At 37.4% G+C, this 16,801-nt stretch overlaps 1 protein-coding gene across 6 annotated transcripts in view; it reads left to right on the top strand.

Moving 5' to 3' along the window:
* Nucleotides 1-16,801, top strand: part of LOC115239534 — a 226,794-nt gene that overhangs the window by 18,358 nt on the left and 191,635 nt on the right. Inside the window, exons 1-2 of one of the 6 annotated variants that reach the window (XM_029814101.1) lie at nucleotides 1,268-1,788; nucleotides 2,101-2,336. The exons of the other annotated variants lie outside the window; for them this stretch is intronic. The gene's annotated coding sequence lies outside the window, so the exon portion shown is untranslated. Of the gene's footprint in view, nucleotides 1-1,267; nucleotides 1,789-2,100; nucleotides 2,337-16,801 lie in introns of those variants that run through there. 6 annotated transcript variants of the gene reach the window in all.

Below are 16,801 nucleotides of genomic sequence, written 5' to 3'. Positions count from 1 at the left end.
CAGAAGCCATCGCGACTGCTATTGTGCCACAGACTGTATTTTCTAAGCGCGATATACGCTCGATTGTCCAAGTTGCGATAAATTTTGATCCACATTGCATAGATGCGAAAATAGAATCGGCTGCTTGAAATAAAGACGTTTGTCGTGCTACTTGAGACGATATATTTCTGTATGTCCAAATATATTATAATCCTGTAAGAAAAATAATATATATTAGATTTCTGATATATATAGCGCGTCTCAATATAATATATACATATATATGCTTTATTAACTGCAGAGAAAAATGATCATATACAGAAAATAACATACGGTTAAGAATATTATTCTTACATATTAATTTAAGGTTAGTATAATTGCGCTGCCGCCAAGTAAAACTGGAAATTCATATAAAGTCTTTCAGAGAGCCCAAAAAATACGGATTATTTCATCTTGTCCAAGTTAAATGCGTCATCGGAGACTGTTAAAACGCGTTTCTCCTTCCTGTTATACTCTTTTATTGCTTGATATCAGATTACATCCTTGATAAAGATAGAAAAACGAGAAATGAGAACTACTGGAATTCCTTTAACGGCATTCTGTAAACAGGTCCGTTTCGATTCGAGTCGTCAATACTCTCCGCTTGGGAATAAAATCGTGCGAATACCTATCTCGAGAATCCGGGTTTCTGCACTTTAGCTTTGTGCAAACAGAGATTTAGTTTTGATCCGGAACAATAGAATCATAGATCAAATTATAGATTGATGCGCACCGTATCTCGTTATCGACGCCGTCTTCCTCCGCTTCAGCGCTTTGAATTTGCAGTGGAACTGAACCGAAATCAGTGGCTCACAGTCCACGGTCCGCGCGTCGATTCCACGTTCCTAACACAGGTGTGTAATGTAGTTGGCGGCAGTGACGCCTTTTCGCTCGTTCGCGAGGTGAATATTGCACGATTCGCGGCTTGCACGAAAGTATCTATCGAACGGATTTCGTGGGGGAATTGAGTGCGTAATCTTTCATCGTTTATTCGGTTCGATTTGATGGAAATCAAGTTGTGGTTAATTTGTCAGCGCGCCCGCTCGCGACATCGCGGGTCGCTCGGTGTCGACCGGTGACGTCACGATCACTCTGACGCTTGGCGCTTAGCGCCTCGATTCCGCGGTTCGACTGAAGTCGCCTATGTGGTCGGCAGAAATATTGTTCGCCGCTTTAAGCGCATTTGTTGAATTTTGTGTGTGATTCGCGGCTTACCGAGAGTGTTGAGCGAGAGTATTTGCCGAACGGATTTCGTGGAAATCGAGTGCGTCTCGGGCTTGTAATCTTTCGTCGTTAATTCGAATCAATTTCATCGAAATGAAGTTAAGGTTGATTTGTTAGTACGCGCGTCCGCAAGGCATCGCGGATCGCTCGGTCTCGACCAGTGACGTCACGACTACTCTGACGTTTGCGCCTCCATTCCGGGGATTCGGGACTGAAGTCGCGTAATGTGATCGACGGGAATATCGCCGCTTTCGTTGAATTTTGCGTGATTCGCGGCTTACCGGGAGTGTTGCGCGAGAGTATTTGCCGAGTGGGTTTCGTGAAAATCGAGTGCGTCACGGGCTCGTAGTCTTTCGTCGTTAATTCGAGTCAACTTGATCGAAATCAAGTTAAGGTTAGTGCACGCGCTCGCGATATCGCGGGTCGCCGGTTTCGATCGGTTACATCACAATTGTCGACACGTTTACGGCTCTTTTATATTAATTATCTGCTTTTTTTGATCGATGGATGAATAGAGATGATTTATCCGCTTCGTCGGCAATAGCGGTAAGTCTATTCTTTTCCTGCTGTCTTTATTCGACCATAAAAATATTGCTGTTAATTCAATAGAACGGAGATTGGGAGCAATTTTAAATACACAATTGTTCTTTTATATTTTTTGAGTGGATAATTTAGCGGACAAAAGCAAGCAGTATTGGATTTTGTATGAATATATTTTTTGCCAACACAGCATAAAATCTGTTCAAAAATAGCATTTCTTTACTCCTTTATTCTCGATAAAAGCATTCTTGTTGGCTCTTGATCAGTAAGACAGATTTGTAGGTAGATCATTTTAAGCGACTTTTTAACTACTTATAGACGGAGCCATTATATAGCCGAGAGATTATTTCAAACATCTCGTGCGGGTATGACTGCTGAGTCGCAACCACAACAGAGGCCGTATATCGAGACAGCCTGGTAGCGTGGACGATGATGGATGAACACGTAGAATAGAAAATCTTGGCTGCGAGCAGTAGCGTGATATTACGCAGAAGAAGCAGGAAAAGTACAGGAGAAGGAGGAGAGGGTGGAGGAGGCAAAAGCAAAAATGACGGGTATGAATTATTACTACGCACGCTGGTGCTCTCATATTTCCACAGACGCCGCCGCGCCGCAAAACTGAGTAATCATATATCGTCGAGGCTTCGACATTTTTTACATTTACTTCGGAAATGCTGATAAAATCCGATTATGCGACCACGATGTCACTTTCGGACAATGAAAAATTTGCTAGTATAGCCCCGCATGAGGTACGGTGATTTTATATCTCTTTTCCGATAAAAATATATAACTTAAATTTTTTCGAGGTACTAGATTTTTCTATTTTCACGCACGTACGTTTCAGAAAATGATGATAAAAGAACAGTATTCACAATTAATCACTGTTTAATAGTCCTTTTCGTACAAGTATTGCAATTATTCTTGCTTTAATGAAAAGATAACAATATACCATATAGTTTTCTATAAAATTATAACATGCAGTTAAAATTATATATGCTTTTGTAATGCTTTAAGAAACCCTATCTTATAATATTATAAAAGATTTAATTATGTGTGGCTACGAATCTTAACCACTTTAACTGCGTATGATATCGGATTACTTAACTTTTCTTGCCCGCGAACGATAATATAATAGGTACCGCAAGCCGATGTTTATGCCTGATTTCTTAAAGTCGCAATCACGTTAGAGATGTAATCATAAAAAGCATGCATTGTGTCGGATTAATCGAAAAAAACAAGAGACAAGGTAACGTAGGACACAAAGAAAGACGCTGTAACGTGCACCCGCGTTCCCATGTACTGTGACTTAATTAATCATATCCTGTTATTGGCTGCTGACGATATTAGAAACTCTTTAATTCGTTACCATCGTTGCGCGAGCGAGCTTGGATCGACAGGGGTTGAAATTCTCATTAATTAGTCACCGAAGCGCGACCGCACAACAGGGACGTTTGATTAAATTTTTTTTTTTCTCACTGGCATAGCATTTCGATCCGCTTAACGTCGGCAACCACCAACACGCACACACACACGCACACTCACACACAGGTTTACCGTTCGCACCCGCAAAATCCTTTTTTTCGACTACACCCACGCTGGCGCGTTACCTCGCGCGCGATTAAAGTATTAAATATTTAATAAGAGCGCGTCCGGATGCCACACCGTTCTGGCGGTCTGCATGACACGTGGATAAATATTAATAAACGCCAAACGTCGAGGTTCGTCGTTCGCGCATTAATATCCAAATATGTTTTGTTGCGCTTATATGATCCAAACAATAGCTTTCATATCACGTGCACATATAGTAAAATATATTCCTTTTAATCCGCGCGTTGCAGCTGATATTATTTTTATTATAATATTTTACTCAGATGATAATGAGGATATATACAAGGTGTTAAAAAAAAAACCATTTAATATTTATATAGTAGATATAGGATACACCATACTGAGTAAAAAAAACTTTAGTAAACATAGAACGAAAACTCAACTATTTCTGAGATATAAACATTTTTGTATATTAGTACCATGATTGACTTACTGGCTTCTATGTGTCGCATGCGACGTGGGAAGAAGATAATCTGTCTTTATCTCGATATTTATAGAACGTGTTTCACATATCCTCCTTCCATTTCCATACACGCTTGGCATCTTCTTCTTACAGAATCGCGAACTATGTAATCACCAAATAGATCCGCAATTGTCGATTGATGACAACTGACTGATTACCGGTGAAATCTTCTGTTATGAAGTATGTATGGAAATTGAATGAAAACATTCAAAACGCGGTTTATAAACACTGAGATAAACATCACATACGACACGTAGAAGCCAATAAATCAATCATGATGTTAACATACAAAAATATTTATATCTCAATAACAGTTGAGCTTTCAACCTATTTACTAAATTTACTAAGATTTTTTTACTCAATATGGTGTATCCTATCTACCATATAAATATTGAATGGTTATTTTTTGAACAACCTGTATTTGTTATGAATATATTACACATCTCCAAATTATATATAAATTAAATCTTTTATAATAGTATAAGAAAATTTCTTGAAGCATTACAAGAGCATATATAATTTTAACCAATATATTTTATATATATATAAATATTTTATAATTTTGCTACAAATTGATCTTAATTTCTTTTATAATATCATTCGGTTGCTTAATTCAGTTGATTAATTACGATTTATGTGTACGTTTATCAGATATTTGCTACTTTATATAAGGCACACGCGATTCTTACCTGGAATAATAGTCGAACACGTAATCGCGGATTGCTTACTCATAGTGGGTGGTGAGTCACAAGAGAGTGTGATTCAATTCCTCAATTGCTAAACATTTTACAAAATTCGTTACTATAGATCACAGATTTATTTTATTATATATATACATACAAGAAGAGAGAAAGGGAGAGAATGTATATAATATATATAAAATTGTAGATATACCTTTTGTATACTGCAACTTTAATCTTTCTTTAATGCTTCTCTCTATTTTTGATACATGTTGAAAAGTTTTGAGTTTAAGTAAATCCTTCTCGAAATAAAATAGAATTCTGCTATTAACCGACTATATTCTCATCATATTTTCATGTGTGTGCAGTTTCAATACAGCTTCAATCTCAGATAGCCCCATAATTAGGCGCCAAAGTAAATGTTTGTGTAGGAAATTCTATCGTATACTCTCATATAACGTCTTAAATATGACTGCAGCTGATTTTCCTCTTCCATCTTTTCTAAAAATAATAAAGCTATTAAAGCCGGGCATTAAACTCCGTCTGTCGTATAACACGTGGCATAATGATAAATTAATCGAGCGACAATTAATTAAAACGTATTAGAAAGCTGTCTCACGGAAAGAGAGCGGGAAAGGAACGTCACGTGACGCGAAAGCGAATACGATTCATCATGTTTTGCGTCGTCGGTGCGCGTCGATGATAATAAATCCTTGTCGAGGCAGAGAGCTTGTCTCAGTCAAGCCGGAGAGACGAAACCGTCATCGTACGCAATGATGACATTGGCACGTACTTTCCGGTTTCACCATTTCTACGTCGCGCTTTTCCATCGGAATCAACCGTCGCGGCAACGGAGCTGATATTTCGTCGACTCCATTTTCCGCCTTGTGACCGTCGAGAAAGCTATGCTAAATAATGATCTACTGCGATCCCCCATGGAGCCGCGAATATACGGCGTTGTACCGTGTAACGTCAGTCGCAAAGCCCGTTTACCACAAAACGACGCCCGTCGTCGTCCGTAATAATTATTGCAATGCCCGTTTACAAGGAGTGTTTTATGCTCGGCCCGTAAATTCCCCGCGAAACATGCACAGCGCGCCGAATCACGACATTGGAATTCGTTTAATCGTCGGAGATGAATTGTTCGTGTGAATTATTTTTATTATTTACTACCCGATAGTGGGAACGAGAAAAAACTCTCGCCGCTCGGTCATTTTAGATATATCGAATCGCTCTTTATACTATGTGATGCAGTATACTATCTGCGATTATGTAGAAAAAAAAATTACGCGAAATGCGCAGAGTGATGAGATTTTTCGGTAAATAAAAATTCTAAACTACTGAAAGAGTGAAAAATGCTCTGCAATCTATGCACAAAATTTTTTTTATCACGCTCATGTGGAAAATCTGTAGATAAATCGTGGTAGATCCTTCATCGCGTTAGCTCTCTCAGCGGCTTTCATCTAGATCCACCGAAAAATCCCGTCCTTGGAAGATTTAATGACCGCGCAAAATCGCTGACTGGGTTGCTCGATAACGTCCAAAGATTCGATTTGCATCGATTGCCAGACGAACAATAACTCCGTGACCGAAGAGAAAGAGAGAGAGAAAACCCGGCATTGATTTTCTGCGCAATTTAAAAAAGCTAGCCCATACTTCTTGACGGTGTCTCCCGGAGCGAGAGAGCGTAATTTAATTTTAACGCCCGCGTGGCTGGCGGTGTACAGGTATTGCGGGCGAGCACAATCGATCGATAAGCAAAACCGGTCGTGCTCGCCGATGGTATTATTCGTGGAAGAGACAACGGAAGTTTATAGTTCACCGTCGCGACGTTTTATCTGCAATCAAATTCGTTTATCGTCGACGCGCGATACTTTTCACACTCGTTTACCGATAGGAGAACCGGTAAGTGCGCGGTGGGGAATTGATGGGATTTGAATCGCGGTTGACAATCACAGTTCTATACATACATATATCCCGATAATTGTCGTCGGTCATAAAAGATCGTAATTCTCTTCTTTCTGTCACAAGTGCCATTATATTCAATCCTGTTCAATAGCAAATATTCGTCGCGCCGATGTGATTTCGCGATGCGCGTGCGATGTGATGTAAATGATATTTTATGCAATAAATGAAGGGTTCTCTGTAAATGAAAAGATTCAATAGCGGAAACGAACAATGAAACCTGATTCCTTGATTTAATCCAAAGCATATAAATATTTAAATATATATTATACATATATGTACACACATACATACATGTGCGTGTATGTGTGAAATATACAAGTATGGAATATATCTCATTGCAAAAATAATAAAAATTACACAGGGATGAAAATCTATATAGAAGCGAAAGATCTGATGCAAGCATCGCGATTAAATTGCGCCCGGATAAGCCGCGTGACCTCGTTTATAGCACGAGAGATGTGCACACACGACTGTTATAGATCGAAATTAAAATTAACCCCTCTTGCGCGTCGTGCTAGTATCACTTGCTAAACGTTCGTCGCAATTGAACGCGACAGCACGTACGATCGCATGTACTCCCGTAGATCGGGGTCGATTCTATTGCACTCATGAGAATATTTATGTACAATCCGTTACCACGAACGTGCTGCAAGAATAATCACCGGTGTGCACGCTTGCACATTATGTGTATATATGTATATATATACACACGCACATGCGAAATATCTATACGCGTTTATTTATCGCCCAATAGAAACCGCGGTCGATATAAACTCGATCTTCTCGTATCTATAAGCGACCCGATTTTCGCAGGGCTCTTGAGACTGTTATGTAATCTGGACGATTGATTGCTAACCGTCGAAATATTCGATTTTGATAAAAAAAAATGATACCTAAAATACAAATTTACTCTAATATATTTTGAAATAAATAGACAAAAATTGGACAAAAATATGAACAATTATTCGTCAACTGTCAATTAACAATTTACACCTCTTTTAGTGCGATTTTTCTCAGTACAATTTTTTCCAATATTATCAAGCACGATAATCGTATTCTTAAAAGAATTGTTTTAATGACTAGGGAGAATTGTTAAAGATTCTTGAGTAAAGTTATTTTTGCAATTTTTTAAAATGCCCGAACTTAATGGTAAAATAACCGGAAAATGTTGGAAACTATTTTCTTAAAATTTACGTAAATGACGCTCTTGACAATTCACTATCGATATTAAATCCGATATTCACGATATTGTAAAGATTGTTTTATAATCTGCCCGCGCTATAGATTGCTGTGTTTATCAACGATAATATAACAAATCTGACAATCGATTATTGACATTGTGTTTGACGTAATAGCGATACAGGCTCGATTGCCCAATCGGACGCTCCTCACTGTCCGAATCGAACTTTGACAATTACATCGCTCGTTCCATGATTGGTTATCTGAAACGGCTGGTACCGTTCAAATTGCATCTCCAAATCTCGGGCAATTTCTACTGTAAATCAGTGAAAATAATTTCGCCATATCAGCGCTTCTTGAATAACAACTATAAACGGAAACTGTAGTTGATTAATTCGTTGTTCGTGCGCATATCAATAACATACAATAAAATAAAATGCCATAAGCAATTCTGCGTTAATTAAATTTAACAAAGATTTGTAAATACTCATCTCTGATGCAGATTGCGCCAAAAAAAAAAAAAAAATAATAAAAATTACGCGATGAAATTTTTATGGACCAAACGAACATATTTATTGAAATGGTTGAATCAATTTTATGTTATTTTATATAAAACTTGTTTTTTTTTTATTGAGCAAGTGAAAATTTAATATATATTTTTCATTTTTAGATTACACATATAAATATTATCTTTATGTTTCAATTTTCATTGCCCGTATCGTGTAACATTTTGTGATACTAATGCTAAAAATATGTAGGTTTATCCGCAATTACAAATGTATTTATTTGTTCACATAATATGTGTACTCATATTACGTGTATGTCTTGAATAAAAAATATTTCTTTGCTCAAATGTAGCAAAAAAATATTAGAATAATTTCCAGATATAATAGAAAATATAATTTTGTTCGAATAAACAAATCTATTGTCTATATTTTCCAAAACCGCAAAATCTCGTTTGGATGGAAAAATAAACGAAAACTTTCCATAATCGTGTAACTATATGCGATTTTTGTGTCCCCAATAAAATATTGTGTATTTTTGAATACACAATGCACTGTTGGCAAAAAAAAATAGAAATGTAGTTTTGATCTCTTTTATTCGAGTATTCGTATGTGTTTAAATATATTCGCAGGACTGCGGTTCGCGACATAATTTCTTCACATTGCATAATATGAGGGACGTATTATACATAATAATCGTGAGTTCTGTGTTGCATATCTAATTTAATTTTCTTCTCTCGAGCGTACGGAATATATCAAGATCGTTGTCTGTTATAAGAGCCAAATGAAGATGTATGGCAGATTCTCGCAGTTGAATTGACACGAGTCATTACATTCTTGAAGTGGAAAATATTGTGTTTCTGTTGCAGCGGTTTCTGTATTTGCGTTCTCGAAAGATATTCTTTCATTACAGCACAGTCATTCTTATTGCAAATTCTTCGTCGCTGAACGGGAAAGAAATATAAAAACAGTGGTAAATAACGCTGTTAGAACTAACAGAGCTGATAATGGAATCGAGAAAGAGGTCGAATTGCACGGAGGACTTTCTTACATTTGAAAAATCAGGAAATGCCTTCAACGACGTTCTTGACAAATAAAATGTATTTTTCTTTTCCTTTTAGTCTCTGGTAATTGTGTCTTCCTTGATTCTTGAGGACACCTTTAAAGAAAATGTAATAATAGAGCAAAATCCTTGCACACTTCTTCTTGACGTAAATAAAACTACCGTCATCTTAGTTTTTTTAACAGTACGATGCTGTCACCATTCAAAAATACTCAGTACATCATGTGGACGCAAAGATTATACGTATAAATGTGTGTGCGTACATAATATATTATACAACACATCTATTCATATATATTTTTTACATAATTGGTATTAAAATATTAACAATTTATTCTACATGATACATAAAGAGAAACTGCTTATATGTTCGTTGAATTTATACGAACACCGGGGTGCATAAATTTACGAATGTAAAGAGCCGCGCGCGACGTGAACGATCGCCCGTATATCGGCAGGAACTAAAAAACCCCACTGCGCCCACGCGAATAATAAATTATCAGGTGACGTGAACCACTTCTCGATTCGATGTAGCGTAGATGCAGGGTGTAACGTTTTGTAGGAAGGAAAGCGCGGTGCAAGAAGTTACGACCAGTCGATCTGGCCGCTCGTTTATCATCGCAGGTCAGTTCCCTTCGCCCTTGGCGCCCTGTATACTGACTCGTGCACACACGCGTCGGGTCGAACTGGGAATCACGCGTGTCGCTACTCAGACTCCATAATTTACTCGACGTGCTGGAACTTCCTATTCGCGGGGTAGGACTTTTGCGGCGCGGCGAGACGCGGAGCACCTCAAGTGGAAGGAAATGTTTTCCGGGTAAATTCCTCCGCAAGATCGGGAGAGAGGGAAGAGAGAGAAATATTTCTTTCGAAACTTTCAACCCACCTGACAACTCAGAAGAACGATCGCGCGAATCTGTGATTCGGTAAATAAGACCGCCGTGAGTTACTCGTGTTTCGTCCGCCCGCAAATCGATGGGAGATGCCGACTCGTCGGTTTTAAGGGCTCGACTGCCGACTTTATTTTTAGCGGAAACCGTCTGGAAAGTCCGACGAGGAAAGTTATTGACTGATATCGACAATTCACGTAGCGAACTTACATAGGGGAGGATCCCTAAAAAAAGAGAGTATCTAGATTTTTTATAGTAAAGCTATAATCGTTAAGTGTAAATATATTTGTCATACATATATAACACATACAATAAAATCATAAATGATAATAAAATCATTTGTTCGAACCCAAGAAAAATTAATGTTGTACGTTGCAGACTAACATTTTCATAAAATACGAGCAAAATATTAAAAGAAATAGCAGAAGGATATATTCTATTTAATTATAAACTGGATCTGGTTTTCCACATTCATATTTCGATATTATATTATATTATACTATTTCGATATTTAGATATGTAAGTTTATTGGACATTCTTTATAATCGAAGTCGCGAAATAATGCCACGCGTTTATAAAAGACAATAATGAAATTCCGAGAAAAAATGTTTCGATAAATCAGCACATAGTCGTAAAAGAAGGAAATTGAATCTCGGAAAAACGAACTGGAACGGATTTCGAAAGAAGAAAGAGAGATTCTTACATGCTTCCTATGTACGTCACGGAGGATTTGAATAATACACAAAGAAATACGATGCGCGTATACCGGTCGAGTATTAGTGAATCGAAGAAACGCAAAAGGCGAGCATTGAAGAGTCGCTCCAAAAGAGCGACATGTGACAAAAGTAAGAAGCAAAAGAAATATTCTTCTTTTCCATTTTGCCCTTGTCAGACGTAATATTCGAGGTTATACGAGTTATATGAGGAAGACAGGATAAAGTTACCCATCTCCTCGGAGATTTTATGTCACGAAATGCTTAGATGCTCCATCATATGGAACCATATAACGGAAAAATATAGAGAACACGTACCGAAATATATGATATATATAGTTATTGGTTTTCCGATATGATATGCAAAATAACGTGTAAAAACGATAAACCGTATATTCGCAAACGGTAGAATAGGACGATATTTGCTACGGTCATCCATCTAATAAAAACTTTAATTTCAAGTAATTTAATCGATACAATCTCAAACGCGAAAAAGTGATATGTAGGTGCATTTTTTTGTATCATTCTTCATTTATATCTAATTTCTCTAATTATATGCATTCACACATATACACAAAATATTTTATCTTCTATCTGTATATATATATTTTTGCCTGTGATTTTGTAAAATTGTATACATATGAAATATCTTTAATCCATATATCAATCTTGTTTCGCGGTTTGTTCGTAATTCCGCGCCGGATAATCGGAAAACTCGTCTCGTAACTCAGACCGCAGACGTCATATCTTTCGGTCATTTCGTTTGGATAGACTGCCAGTGTTTCCTGCGATCCTTCGGGGTACCACTCAATTTCCCGTCTGCCGAAGACTCGCTGGCCGCCCATCTATTCTGTGCGTTCGTATGCATTATAATAGGGCGCTACATATTACGTCACGAATATTGCCGCGTATTCCGGACACAGTTTCGGAGAACGACGCACCCACTTGATGATGAGCGGGTATAACGGAGAAACGTAATAACGAGAAGTTGGATTAATGCTCCGCGACGTTTGTCACAAAATAAAATGGAGAGTCCGCGATTAAAGCTGCTCATAATAAATGCCGAATATTTATACCGATATGATTCAGCTATCTCCTTCCGCAAAATGAAGCTAATAGAATTTTTTATGTTCGCTCCGTTGCGTGCATTTATTCCAATTGCAATTTCACGCTTTGTTTGTCACGTTAACTTCTCTCTATTTGTCGTGGATTTACGGACTTATATAATTGCATTTATACGTGTGTATGTTAATATTGTATAAATTTATAAAATTTGCGATATGTAAGCTCGGGACGATGCTCGTAAGAATCTTTTTTGTCATGATCGTGCATGTAAAAAGCATTTATCGGACGATGAGAATTACTCTCACCGCAATGTAACCGCAGGAGTAGAATTCGTGCTTGTTACTATTCAGATTGACGATGGCCGTAATCGCGAAGCGATATGCGCGTTCGTGTTCATGCAAATTTGCCGAAGTCGGAACAAGTGTCTCCGTGACAAAAGCGCTTTATCGCTTACGATCGTGTGAACTAAAAGTAGTTACAAAGCAAATGCTATGGGACGGTTGACGATAAAAAAAAGTGCACCAATGATTCGTAAAGGCGCACCGCGTCCAGATTTTACGCGGTCCTAAATGCACAAGAACGACTTTGCGGTAAAAGCCCGCGGTTGTTTCGCTTTCGGATAATGGCGATTATCAGAACCGAACCGCGAACTGTATTATCGGGAAACAATAGCCATTCGCGTTGGCTGTAATGGCGTGCTTTCAGAAGCCTTGGCACATACGTAACACCGCGCACGACGCAACGTCTTATATTCCCTGGTATCTAGGATATCGTTATCTAACATAAGGGCGAGAACAACGCAGAATCCATATTGGCCGATTAAACAGCCAAACGTGAAATCGTAGCATGCGCGAAAAAAGGTTTTTAAACTCGACAAGTCTAGTTGTGATTTAGTATCAAACTTTTTTTGGGAAAATATACTGTTTTTATATACTTTAACAAAATAAAAAGCAATACTAAATAAATGATAATAAAGACTTTTTTTTAGAGAATTTGGGAATTTTTAATACAACAAATATTTTTATTGCCATTACACATTATAACTATATTATAACTATACTATTTACAAGCTACTTTTGCCAACTGCGTTATATATATATACACAATATATATACGAAGTACATAAACGCAATCAATTTCGCAATAGCAAGCGGAAGCTTTTACACGAAACACAATCGCTGCATCGGCCAAAGCTCTTTGCCGAAAGCTCTTCGCCATTACGAAGTGGTTATGCGTGTGCATGTAATTCTATATCCGGACAATACAAAGCACCAAGACACGTCTTTCCGGTTCGTCAATTGTGGTTAACTCGATCCGGTTTGTGCATCCGTTCAGAAACGGTGAGATCGCGGCGATCGTCGTCGCCTGTAAATTCGCGGCGATTGTTGAATTGCTTCCTTTACCCTGGTGCACGCACGTCGGATAATATAAGCCTTAGCACTCTCGCGGGTAAACGAGAAATGCTGCTCGAAACTCGACTCGAATCTCAAAATCCCATGGTGAATCGCACGGATAGTAGAACGAAGTGCAAGTGAGCGATGCTGGACTGCATTAGAGAGATATTAACATACGTGGATCGTTCTACACGAGTTGGAGAACGAGCGAGCCGGCAAGTTGGAAATGCTTGGGCTCGGCCTCACTCACACATGTTTGATACTCATGGTATGCTGTCTCTACGTGCAGCGAAATTTTAACGAAGGTATCCTCTACCGGCGCAAGAAGCACCCGTAATTAACGGATAACGGTCAGTAGAATATTTTAGTGTATCCATGAGTGCGTCTTGAAGTTGAAAGCGCGGACGATATATCGATTTGTGGCTTCTCATTGGACGCTTGTTCTTGATACTGTTTGCGATACGGAAAGTTAGTTATTCCGTGAGTTTTTGAGCGATATTATTGTATTATATTATAGAAAGTAACTTAATAAGTTGTGCGAATTGATTGTATGAATTTCTTTATTTATGTATAAAAAAGAGAGAATTCTTTTTACATATTTTTAGCATAATTACATCGAAATTACTAAAGATTATTTTTTAGACACTAAAAATTAAAAAAAAAAAAAGAATATTAGAGTGTACATCGAATATTTTTCGAAAATTTAATTTGAGATCGACACGCGTGTAATTCTTGAATTTATTTCGCTATATTTTACAAGCTTCTTTACAAGCTTCTTTACAAGCTACTTCAATTTTTACTCTATTCTATTTTTAGAAGTTTTTTTTTTGGAGGTTTATACATTTTTACAAAAGTTTGTCTTGATCACAATTAACTGGATTCTATGTAACCTGAATAATTATAGTTAAAAAAACCGAAATACAAGTATGTGTACGCGCGAATTAATATCTCATAGGTACAATTTTATCTTATTATCTTTAAATCGTGTAGGCTACAATATACCTTTTGATGCGTAACTGCTTAACTTTTTCGCTTTTTAGCTTAACTTTATTGACGCCAAACTTCCGTAATTCTAGCTCGACTCTCTCGCCAATTTCATTAGAAGCGGGATGCGTGAACGCGAAAGTTTTCATAAATGTACGCCACATTTGCATAGTATATGCAAATAAAACATAAACATACAGGCTGTTGTAAAAATTATACTATATTTCATTTTCAATACGATGAGTTTAACGTATGTGATGCTAATGTCGTTCAATTTAATTTAAATTGTCATATAAATCAAATATCAATCAAGAAGCGCATAATCCATATCGATATCTACTATCTGCAGAAATTTCTTTCTTTTGAAATAACCAGTTAAGAAGGATCATTAGACATAAACGATCGACTTGACAACGTTTATTTCCGAATAGAGGGTTAATATTATTAGCGTAGTTCACGCTAGTCAACCGTCAAAGCGAAAGAAATGGCCGAAAGAAAGAATACGTGCATGCAGCTCGGTTTATTACTGTCATGCCATAAAAGTAGATTAACCCCGACGTAGGAGAGTGAGAGGACAGGGAAATGGCGCGGGAGTAAACGTAAGAAAAGAACGAGATAAAGGCACTTGCCGCCGTGAAACGCTGTGGAAGATGATTAACGATCCTGTTAAAGCAAGTCTTCCATAACTAATTAGTATCTTTTACGCACTCGCGCCAGTTTCTGACGCGGGAACTTTTGACGAGTACAAATAGCGTAGATAAATGTACGAATTATAACAATCACTTCCAGACCGTGAAACTTTATAATTGACCACGAGTAGCGACGTCTTAAAAATAAACGCGACAAGTTTTTAGGAGGCGATTCTTAACGAATACCTTTAACGAAGAAAAACGCACCATCTGTGACTAAGTCTCATTAGTCAAGCATAAAAAGAATTCTCGTTGAATTATAATTTACGATTAGATCGAATATAGGCGATAATATATCGATCTTAGTGGCTTGTAAATCATGACGTCGCGAAATGAGATTTTTAACAAATGGCGCAATGGAATTTCCAGAGGCGAGTTGAGATTTTTCACATTGAAGTGTATATATTATTTCTTGTATATTTTATACACAGATTTTGGCGCGTTTTTAATTTTATTGCGCGATAAGTTTCTACGATGACATGTACCTAGAATATATCGAGAGAATATTCCATTCGCGCTATGTAGTCTTGGCAAGTCTTCAAATCTCGAAGAAAGTGTATATAAGAGCATAAATCTCTCTAGCCGCGGGAGAGATTTCTCATTTCTTATTTCGTATATCGAGCATGTTTTGTTCTCTAAAGATAAATTCGGGATTGAAGAGAAGTAAGAATTATTTATTTTCAAACTCTTGAATGGAAAACTAAAATGCGTATAAAAATACATAAGGATACGTAAAGACAGATACAATTGATGCAAAGATAATGGTTAAGGATCGGTTATAAAATAATAATGGTGGGATAAAAACAAAAGCAAATTATATCGGAAATTAGAGAGTCTATGATAGTTTTAGTTGGCTCTCTTGGCGAAAGAATATCTTTCCCAAGTGTGGTAAGCACCCGGTTTTCTTATTCTAACCGCATAACTGAACGCGCGTTCGTCTACTTCCGAAGGATCAACAAAAGTTAGCGTGCACATTTACCGCATCTCTGCAACTTTCAAACTGCATCTTCCACAACTATAGATGGGCTTTAGCGAAACTCGCTGTGCTACTTATATTGGTTTTCTCCTACCGATCGATACTCGACACGACGATCACCGCACCTGGGATCTATAATCAGACTGCACTTAATATTTTTTTTCGAAATAGATTTCATATTCGAGATACACATTTTTTTCAGAATTTACATTGCTTATTATATAGTATATCGACATAAAACGTTTTTTCATCTACTTGTCTTTATTATAAAGTTATTTATGAGAAATTATTTTTTATATTAAATAATTATTTAAGAAAAATTATTTTGACAAAATCTTAATTTTTTAGTTAATAATGTCATTCTTATACATGCATACATTGCTTCGTAATTTATTATAACTTTATAATAAAGAAAAATATTCGTAATTTCCGCGTGTAATTGTTTTTACTTTCATCTCGTAGTTCACAGAATGGTCGAATGACACTCGAACTTAAATCCCTTAATGGCTAAAGCGCTTAGAACGCGAAACGGCTTCGCTATGCTCATATCGATTGCTCTAACGAGAGACAGCAGAAGGGTATTTATCGAAGGACTATCCCCCGGAGAAATTTCGGGAAGGGATTTTTATCCATGGCTATTACCGTTTTCTGCGACGGGCAAAGCTACCGATCTGATAACAAATGGAAGAGAATCCGATTCTCTTCTGGGTTGTCACACCGCGCGTACGTACACACCGATGCATGTAATGCGCACGTGTATAGGTCAGCAGGCGGGATATAGATCGGAAGCAAGGACGAAGTCCTTGGCTCCGTAGCGGAATTCGATTAAACTGGCTGCAAGAGC

Source organism: Formica exsecta, unplaced genomic scaffold, assembly GCF_003651465.1.
Source record: "Formica exsecta isolate Colony F162 unplaced genomic scaffold, ASM365146v1 scaffold385, whole genome shotgun sequence".
In the NCBI taxonomy this organism is placed as follows: Eukaryota; Metazoa; Arthropoda; class Insecta; order Hymenoptera; family Formicidae; genus Formica; species Formica exsecta.
The sequence above is the reverse complement of the archived record's forward strand: the minus strand, read 5'-3'. Positions and strand labels throughout refer to the sequence as shown.